Here is a 9,639-nt window from a genome sequence, read left to right as displayed (position 1 = left end):
GTGAGTCGAATAAAGAGAACTTCAGAAGAAATTGTGTAAGTGGAAGGAAGAGAGAAAAACAAAAACAGAACAAAGCACTGTATGTAATTCTTTCCTTTAAGATATAAGATATTGCCTATGTTTAAAAAATAACAGGAGACTATGAAAAAGAAACTTTCAAAGAGCAAGAAAACTCTTGAAAGTTAAAAATACTAAATCAAGTATAAATATAAAAAAATACTAAACTAAAATAAACAGGTCAGAAAAAAATCAAGGACACTTTTTAATTCTAAAAATACACATAGAAGAAATGGGAAGGAAGGGAAAAAAGGAAAGAAAATACATATCAACCAGAAGGCTGGTCTTCTCCAGAAAGAGTTAAAGAGCATCATCAAAGGGATGATGTGAGTTTACTAGAGTAAGAGCCACAAGTTCCAGATGGCCAGGGACTACTGACTACCCAGCACAGTGACAAGACTGGTCATCTCAACATTCAGAAAACCAAACCGAGTCAGAACAAATAATAAACAAAGCAAGAGGACACCATTAGACTTCTCAAACATACCACCAGAAATTGAATAACACAATAATGGCCCTAAGATTTAGTACTCGTAAATCCTTAAGAATTCTATGCCCCATCAAAGTATCAGTCAAATGGAACACATTTTCAGATATAATATCTTAGAAAAGATTTATAAAAAAATTTCTAAGTTAGAAGATTATAAAGGACATTAAAAGTGATTATGCAAAAGTTAAAGCATGCATGATTCAGTTGAGAACAAGACTTAACAATGTTATAAAAATGTAAATATCAGCTATTAATATAATCCAATGTTGCTTAATAAAAGGATGTAAAGAGGAACAATGTGGGCTAGAGAGCTGGGAGAAATTTTAAGTGAGAAAATTCTCATATTTAATTGTAACAAGTCAATTGATAATATCTAACTCAATAAAAATAAGGCAGAACAGTAAAATTATATAATTTGCAAAATGGAGTATGATAAATATTAACAGTAAAAGCAAAAAGAATTGATAATACTTGTCTTTGCATAGCTTGATTCAGGAGGAGGGATGAATAAGAAAGAAAATGCTGCGTTTATAATTGCTATAGAACCTTTTGACTTTTAAAACTGCCTGCTTTAAAAATAATAACTTTAAAAAAGAAAGCCATGAACACACAGGAGAGAAGTTCCTTTGTGCTTTACTATAAGGAAGGTAAAACTGATACTCTAAGAAACTGACTGGATCTCACTCTCCAGTGATGGAGGAATGTGTGGACTGCACCAGCAATACCAGAGACACAAAGAAAGGACTCTGAGCTCCAGTTTAAACATCTGCACAGTTTTCCAAACACACACCTGATTCACGGACTGTTAGCTCCACAGTAGCTGCTTCCTGAGCCAGACAGCACACACTTCTATCAGTGAAGTCTTGGATCAGGGTACCAAATGTTTGCAAAGCAGAAACATCAGGTTTTGAAATCATGCCTTACCTTTTTTTAAAACTATGGCAGGACACACATCACAGAAATTTTAACCATTTCAAAGAAGGCAATTCAGAGGGACTGTTTTAGTTAGGTTTCTATTGCTATGATAAAACACCATGACTAAAAGCAACTTGGGGAGAAAAGGGTTTATTTTGCAGCTTATAGTCCATCATGAAAGGAAGTCAGGGCAGGAATTTAAGCAGGGCAGAAACCTATAGAGGCAGGCACTCAAGACAGGAACTTGGAGTCAGCAACTGAAGCAGAGACTATGGAGGAGTGCTGCTTACTGGCTTGCTCCCCATAGCTCACTCAGTGTTCTTTCTTATATAACCCAGGACCACCTGCTCAGGAGTAGCCCCACCACAGTGGACTGGTCCCTCTCACATGAATCATTAATCAAGAAAAGGCCCTACAGACTTGCCTGTAGGCCAGTCTGACAGAAGTAATTCCTCAATTGATGTTCTCTTTTCTTAGATTACTCAGGTTTGTGCCAAGTTGACAGGAAAAAAAATTACCAACACAGGAGCCAAGTGCATTCACAGTGCTGTAACTGTCACCACTATCCATTTCCAGAACTTTGTCAACATCTCACATAGAATCCCATACCTGTTAAACAGTAACTTCCCAGCTCCTGAAAACTCTTATGCTTTCTGCCTCGATGAATTTATCTGTTATATTTTCCTCATATAACTAGAACCATGGAGTATTTGTCTACTTGGGTCTGACTTACTAAGCATTATGTATTCAAGGTTCAACCACATCATAGCACACACCCAAACTTTAATTCCTTTGAGAGACTGACTAGTGTCTCATAGGAGCTCATAACACATTCATTTTACCCATTAACCTGTTAGACATTTGAGGTTGCTTCCATAATTTGGCTGCTATCAATTACAAAGTGATGTGAACTTTAGTGTACATGTATATGGCCAATGTTTGCTTTTAATTCTTTAGACTATTTTTATATACATTTAAGCGTCTCCTTGAATGTAATACTTTAAAAATCACAAAGTTTCTCCAACTCCCTCCCTAACTCATTACTCTATCAACACTCCATAATTCAAACATCTTTGAGTTGTTATTGTTGTTTCATTTGTTTGTTTTGTGATAGGATATAGTCTACATAGCTCAGTCTAGCCTTGAACTCTGGCTCTTCTTGCCTCGGTCAAACAAATGCTACCATTATAGAGGTTCACCATGCACTGGGCTCATACTTCCCACCTCTTCAATCCATCAGAGAAGAATAGAAAGAAGAACTATTGTTTCCAGATAGCTCCTTACATGCTATGGAACTTTTTAATGAATGACAAACACATTTGGATCTTTATTCATTCATTATTTTACTCAAATATTTTGAGGACATGTTTAATGTCTGATAGTAAGTGTTTGGGATATATAAATTAACAAAATAAATGTATTTGTATGCAAAAGAAATTTGTGTATACAAGAGAAATTTATTATATCCTACTTCATTATTCTGACCCAACTTTATCAGAACCTTCTCAAGGTCCAGAAAGATTTTCTGTAGAACATGACAAGCTAAATAATATTAGTCATTCCAGAATGCAGCTTGTATGTTTGAAGAAATGGGCAGAGATATGGCCCTTCTGGGATGATTTAGAACCTTCAGAAGGATGTGTATGATAATTTGATCCTTTCTTCCCCAGTTAGGAAAAAATAAACAAGGTGAGCAGCAGATGGGGGAAGAGACAAGAGGAAGAAGCAAGGCAGTGTTCACTTTGGGTAGTCCCATTTCCAGAGCAAGCTCTGAGGGGGTCCGTAACCTCTCATCACGACCTTGGGAAGGCAGAGTCCGTCCCCTGTGTTTCACCCAACAGGGCAGTAGGTGACAAGACCACTGAGGATTCCCAACTGAAGCTGGAAAGGATGACTGCTTCATATAAAGGTATAGCCTGCTACATTTTTAAATTTAAAAAGAATGCCAAACTTTCTTGCCATTCTCTAAGGTATACTGCTGCATCTGCAAACGTTTCAGAAACAACTCTGACTTTCTCGGCTCTGAAGCCACTTTAGAAACATCAACACCCTTGAAAACTGGAGCAGCAGGCTTTTCTAACAGATGTAGATTTGGGTTCTATAACTTGGTCCACTAAAAGTCTTAGCTGGGTTCAGCTGCAGCTGGCCCGTGAAGAGCACAGCACTGGTTTGCTTGATCTTTTCAAAGCACCAGCTAGAACTGAGTGAGAAGCAAACAGGTGTGCTTTTGTTGTAGTCAAAAGATTTCAAGATTATCAAGATTACACATTGGCATTGCCAATCAATCTTAAAAAGTGTGTTTCTCTAGTTTGGGCAAGAGGGGCCAGAAGAGCAAAGAGCTGGTTATATTTTGTGACACATACCAGCATTAATCCCTCTACCAAAACCAGCTAGGCTGCCAGAGTGAGCGCTAGCACTGTACTCTAACATCCCACCAACTTGAGCAGAAAGCAAATGCAGCAGAGCAAACAGAAACAGACTTGTCAACACGACACTGCCCACAATGAAACCCAGGAACAGCTAGGATGAGACTTTCATGGTTCCTATTTCTCGTGTGTGTGTGTGTGTGTGTGTGTGTGTGTGTGTGTGTGTGTGTGTGTGTGTGTTCCCTTCATCTATCTAACTCACCTACATACAAATTCTATCTAGCCTGATTTTTTTTTTCTAGGACAGTAATGCTCTTTAGGATGGTTAAGTGAGATGTCCTCAGGCAGGTGAGTTTCCATAAATGGACTACTCAAATTAATTTTAAACCCTGGACTACCCTCAAGAGAATGCTTTTATTGTAAATGTTCAAATGGCACTTTCCACTGGGAGGGATCAAAGAAGGGACGATGATCCCTAAGATCTGCAAGGAAGACAATAGCAAGACCACTCAACTGGCATGAAGGCATCCTGCAGAAGAGGTGATTTCAGTTGCACAGAACGGCCCAATGACAGCTTGCTCCCTGTGTCAGCTTTGTGCTTTTAACAAAGGTAGGCTGTGGCGGTGTGAATAAGAATGCCCCCCTAGGCTCAGACATTTGACTGCTTGGTCCCAGTAGGTAGCTGCATGGGAAGGATTAGTGGGTGCAGGCCCTGTCGGAGGAGGTGAGCCACTGGGTAGGTAGGCTCGGGGTTTCACAAGCCTCTTGCCATCCCCGGTGGATGCTCTTCCTCCTGCTTGCAGTTTGAGTTGTGTGCTCTCTGCTTTTCCTGCCACCATGCCTTGGTTCCACTATCCACACAGACTCTAATACCCCCGAACTGGAAGCACAGTGAAATATTTTCATTTATCAGTTGCCTTGGTCATGATGTTTTATCACAGCCACGGAGCAGTAAGACTGTCACCGGTGCATGCATACCTCCTTAGCCAGCACTAAGTAACAACCAGTAACAGAACTTGCAGGCACTAGTGAGGAAGAGGGTACTGTGGCCCCCCGTCTCTCTCTGCAATCTTTATTCCTAGATTCCTATGTTGCCCCTGTGTTGATCTGTTGCCTGACTCTCTGGTACCTTTCTGCTTTCCTGTCTTCACTTACTTTTGGATGGTTCATACTGTCCCTTGTTTGTTTGTTTGGGGGAGGGGAACCTAATTTTGGGCTCTTTGCTTTTGAACTCAAAGACTAGCTATAGGTTAAGCATCCCTAACCTGAAAATATGTGATCTGAAATACTCTCAAATTGAAAACTTTTGGAATACTGGCTGTAGATGTAATACTGGTCTTGTTAAGTAAGAAACACAGAGCCAATGAAAAGATGAAAGCCCAAGAGGTCAGAGCTAAAAACTTTACCCTTCACTGCTGCTATTGTCCTCTTCAGAGAGCTACTTCCTGTCTGTTTGTCTTTTTTATAGACTTTCTATTCTGCCTTCTCATTGGTTATAAACCCAACCACATGACCTCCTCGTCACTGCCTGTCTGTACAGACCTCCAGGTCTTCTATGGTTGGTATTGAGATTAAAGGCGTGTGTCTCCATGCTGGCTGTATCCTTGAACACACAGAGATCTGCCTAGCTCTGCCTCCCAAGAGCTGGGATTAAAGGCGTGCACCACCACCACCCAGCGTCTGCTATGGCTTGCTATTAGCTCTGACCCCCAGGCAACTTTATTTATTAATATACGAATAAAATCACATTTCAGTACACATAAAATATCACCACAACTGGCATGCCACATAAGTGAAAAATTCCATACAATGGGCTACAGTAAGAATGCAGATGGACTAAAAATATTAGATAAAATTACTTCCAGACTACTTGTATGTACATATAAAACACAAATGAATTTAGAGTCAAGTCCCAATTTCATTATATATAAGCATATAAATGTATATTTATGTGTATAGATATATATATGCAAAGATCCCCCGAATCTGAAAATAAGAAATCAGAAAAAAATGCAGTCTCAAGCATATTGGAAAAGGGATATGCAATCTGCATTGCCCAAGTAAGCCATTGATTCCTCCAGTCAGCAGCCTCAGTGTGTCTGCCTCTAACTCTCCATCTTAATAGGAGACATAGATTTACTTTCCACATTCTTTTTTTAAAATTGATTCTTTGGGACTTTCTCATCATGCACCCCAATCCCACTCATTTCCAGTCCTTCCATATCTGCCCTCCACCCTTGTAGACTCCCCTAACCCTAAAAGAAAAGGGGAAAAAAGGAAAAACATTTTGCTCCTCCATCTTTCCCAGCTCTCTATCATATATTCTTATGTTGAGCAGCCTTGGGAGCTATGGTGTGTCATGCAGTACACCCTTTTGCTCAAACTGCTTTACTTACAAATGTTCATTGCAATGACTTGCTGGTCTAGTTTAAGGCTTCTGGCCTCTAGTGCATCATCAATACTGGATCTTCACTGAAACTTCTCCTGGACACCCTACTGTTGCCCGTAGTCATGGAGATCCTGCTCTATGGTTCTTCAGGCTGGGCTTCCACTGGGACCTCCCCACTTAGGCAAGGATCAGGACCAACTTTCCTGAGCACATGGTGGGGGAGGAGACCAGCTCTCCTTATATGGGGCCAGTCTGCGAGGGGGAGGCAGTTCTCCTAGGGCAATCGAAGGTTGTGGCCAGCTCTCCTGTGCCCACGCCACTCAGGCCAGTTGAGGGGAAGAGGGGAGCAGTTCTCTTGCCGAGGTGGATGACAAGGGGCGGTGCCCAGGCCACTGAGGTCAGCTCTCCCATGGCTCTCAGTGGTGACACAGGCCACGGGTATCAACACAGACCCCAGCTGAAGTGGGAGCATGGCTGGATGTGACCATGGCCCTGGGTGACTGCACAGGCCACTCAGATTGGTATGGCCCCAGTGACAGTGTGGCCCTCAGATACCAACATGTCTTCAGGTGATGACCCAGACCCCAGGCATCTACATGGCTTTTGATGGTAGCATGGGCCATGGACATCATCACAGACTCTGGCTGTGGTAGTGCCATGGACCCAGACATGGCCCTTGACCGCAGCTTTCACATTCTATAATCCAAACTACACCACTGAGAGTAACCCCAGCAGCACTGAAGTTGAGGGTCACTGTTATATCCACTGTTACATAGAATGAGATAATGACAATGTAGTGTATCCTGGACTTGGTCTTAATTAAATAACTTGTGTTTCACCATAGATCTGTCTATCACTTATAGCCTGTGTGACCAAGTGACTTATATACATTCAAACTACATTTGATACACAGGGTTCTTAATTATGAAATTCCTGAAAAATTCTGTTTCCATCTCCATCACTTCTACCATTCAGCTCAGCAACAGGGCCTCTGAGGTCACCACCCATACCATGGTAAAACTCAGTGACATTTGTGTGTATCTTTCTTCAGTATGAACTGAGATTGTCCTACGTTCCCTTTGCTCTCATTTTTCAAACACATCAACGGGAACATCACTATTAAGAAAGCTACTCTGGCCGGGCGGTGGTGGCGCACGCCTTTAATCCCAGCACTTGGGAGGCAGAGCCAGGCGGATCTCTGTGAGTTCGAGGCCAGCCTGGGCTACCAAGTGAGTCCCAGGAAAGGCGCAAAGCTGCACAGAGAAACCCTGTCTCGAAAAACCAAAAAAAAAAAAAAAAAAAAAAAAAAGAAAGCTACTCTGTCCTCTGACACTAGGCCACCATTATCTCCAGCTCCCATTGTGCTTCTCATCCAGGGTCATTAATTACTCCCACAAATGCCTTCCTTAGGGTAAGCTCCTCAGGACCAGGTATTGTGTCATAGTTGACTTTTAATTGTCTGTCCTACCATCTCCCTAGAACAGAGAAATACTCAATAGATGTTTGTAGAATGAACGAATGTCACCCCACTTCCTATGTCTTCTCTCAATTCTCACAAGGTCTTACTCCCCTTAAGTACATAAAGAAATTAAGGCTTATTTGTAGCTGGAGATTTCTCCAGTCCTGCCTGGCCCACAGTCAGGACAAATCTCTCTCACCCGCCAGTCCCACAGCTACTTAGACCCAACTGAGTAAACACACAGACACTTATGTTGCTTGCAAACTGTATGGCCACAGCAGGCTTCTTGTTATCTAGTTCTTATATCTTAAATTAACCCATTTCTATAAATCTATAAGTTGCCATGTGGCTCATGGCTTACATCTTCTCATGGCGGCAGCTGGCAGCGTCTCCTCTCCCCAGCCTTCCTGTTCCCAGACTTCTCCTCTCTGTTAGTCCCGCCTATACTTCCTGCCTGGCTACTGGCCAATCAGTGTTTTATTTATCAATCAATCATCCACAGCATTTATTATCTTTTATTGGCTAGTTATCTTGCTTGTGAAGTATGATTACTAAATGGCAGAAATTCTTGGTGAACTCAGGTTGCCTTGAGTGTGAACTCCATTCTCTTTGCATCACACCAGCTTTCTACTACATGGGTTCAAACTCAACAATGGATATGAAACATGCAATTAACCCCATGAGACTCAACCTCCCTCAAAGGGATTCTGGGCCTTGAAAATGGAGTTCGCCACATGTGTTACATCTAACCAGTGCATTTACAATTGACACAGGTCTTGTCGTTGCAGAAAACTGAAAGTTCACTTTTGTACTCATAATACGGAATGTCCACCTGTCATACCTACAAGACATAGCTGGAGCACCAGTGGGCAGAGAGGAGGTGATGGGGAAAAAAAAAGCAAAAGCAAATAGATAATAATAGTTATGAATAAAAAACCCTAAGACAGCTGTGACTGAGAACATCAAGAACCCATAATTCAGTGGAAAGGCTCTTTTGTTACAAATGGTGGCACCTGCCAATCAGGTGTCAGAGAGTTTACATTTGAGCACAATCACTCACTTGCTCTATTTTTCTGTTACAACCTCCTTCGTAAGTCTTTGGGAGTTCTTTGTAGAGTTCTATGATAACTTATAAAAAACAAAGATTGCCCTGGAATTAGAGCATCTAAGTAGGTTTGCACATACCTATCACCAGAACTGTACAAAAATTCAGTGTACCTGAAAATTAACTTTGTCTTTTAAATAAGTGCTTACCTAAGTGCTAAGTGTGTGCATGCATGCTTGCACACATGCACACGTGTGTTGTATATTATATTTCTGATCTTGAGAGGGATTCTGAACTGAAACAGAGAAAGACTGTAAGAAACAGCATTATCCAGCAATTAATGAATATTGGCAGGTCTAATAATAGTTCATCCTCAGTTAATCCTGTAATTTGCGCCCATAATGTGATGGCTAATCATGTAGGGTTCTCTAGCAAGAACCTCTAGCAAGCATCCCTCAGCACCTAGCTTCCTGTTGAAGTGGTTACTGAGTAAATACTAAACCAACAGAGCTCTACTAGGAAGATGTCAACACAGAAGTATGTGCTTTACCTGCATTTTATTCACTCATTTATTAATCACAGAATTTTGATCTTGCTGTAGCATTTTTTCTGTACAATTGGAACACATTTTTGTTTGTTTGTTTTGCTAATGGCAAGAAAAAAATCATATTTAAGTGTACATAGAAAATTTCAAGGTTACTGTATTTTAAAGTAGAAATATTCTACCATATTTACCTTCATAATTATTTTTAGACTTGCCCAGATGGGTGATATCTCAATATGGTTAATAAAATTTGAAATAGGCATGCCTCCCCCCCAAAAAGAGCAATACTACATTCTTTCCTATCTTAGTAGCTTTTGCTTCTTAAAAATTATTCATAGCAGAAGAAAAAGCATAGAAAATACAACCTTGTTAAT

The sequence above is a fragment of the Peromyscus californicus genome, unplaced genomic scaffold (assembly GCF_007827085.1).
Source record: "Peromyscus californicus insignis strain IS unplaced genomic scaffold, ASM782708v3 Scaffold_4__1_contigs__length_199733344, whole genome shotgun sequence".
In the NCBI taxonomy this organism is placed as follows: domain Eukaryota; kingdom Metazoa; phylum Chordata; class Mammalia; order Rodentia; family Cricetidae; genus Peromyscus; species Peromyscus californicus.
This window is presented reverse-complemented; position numbering follows the sequence as displayed.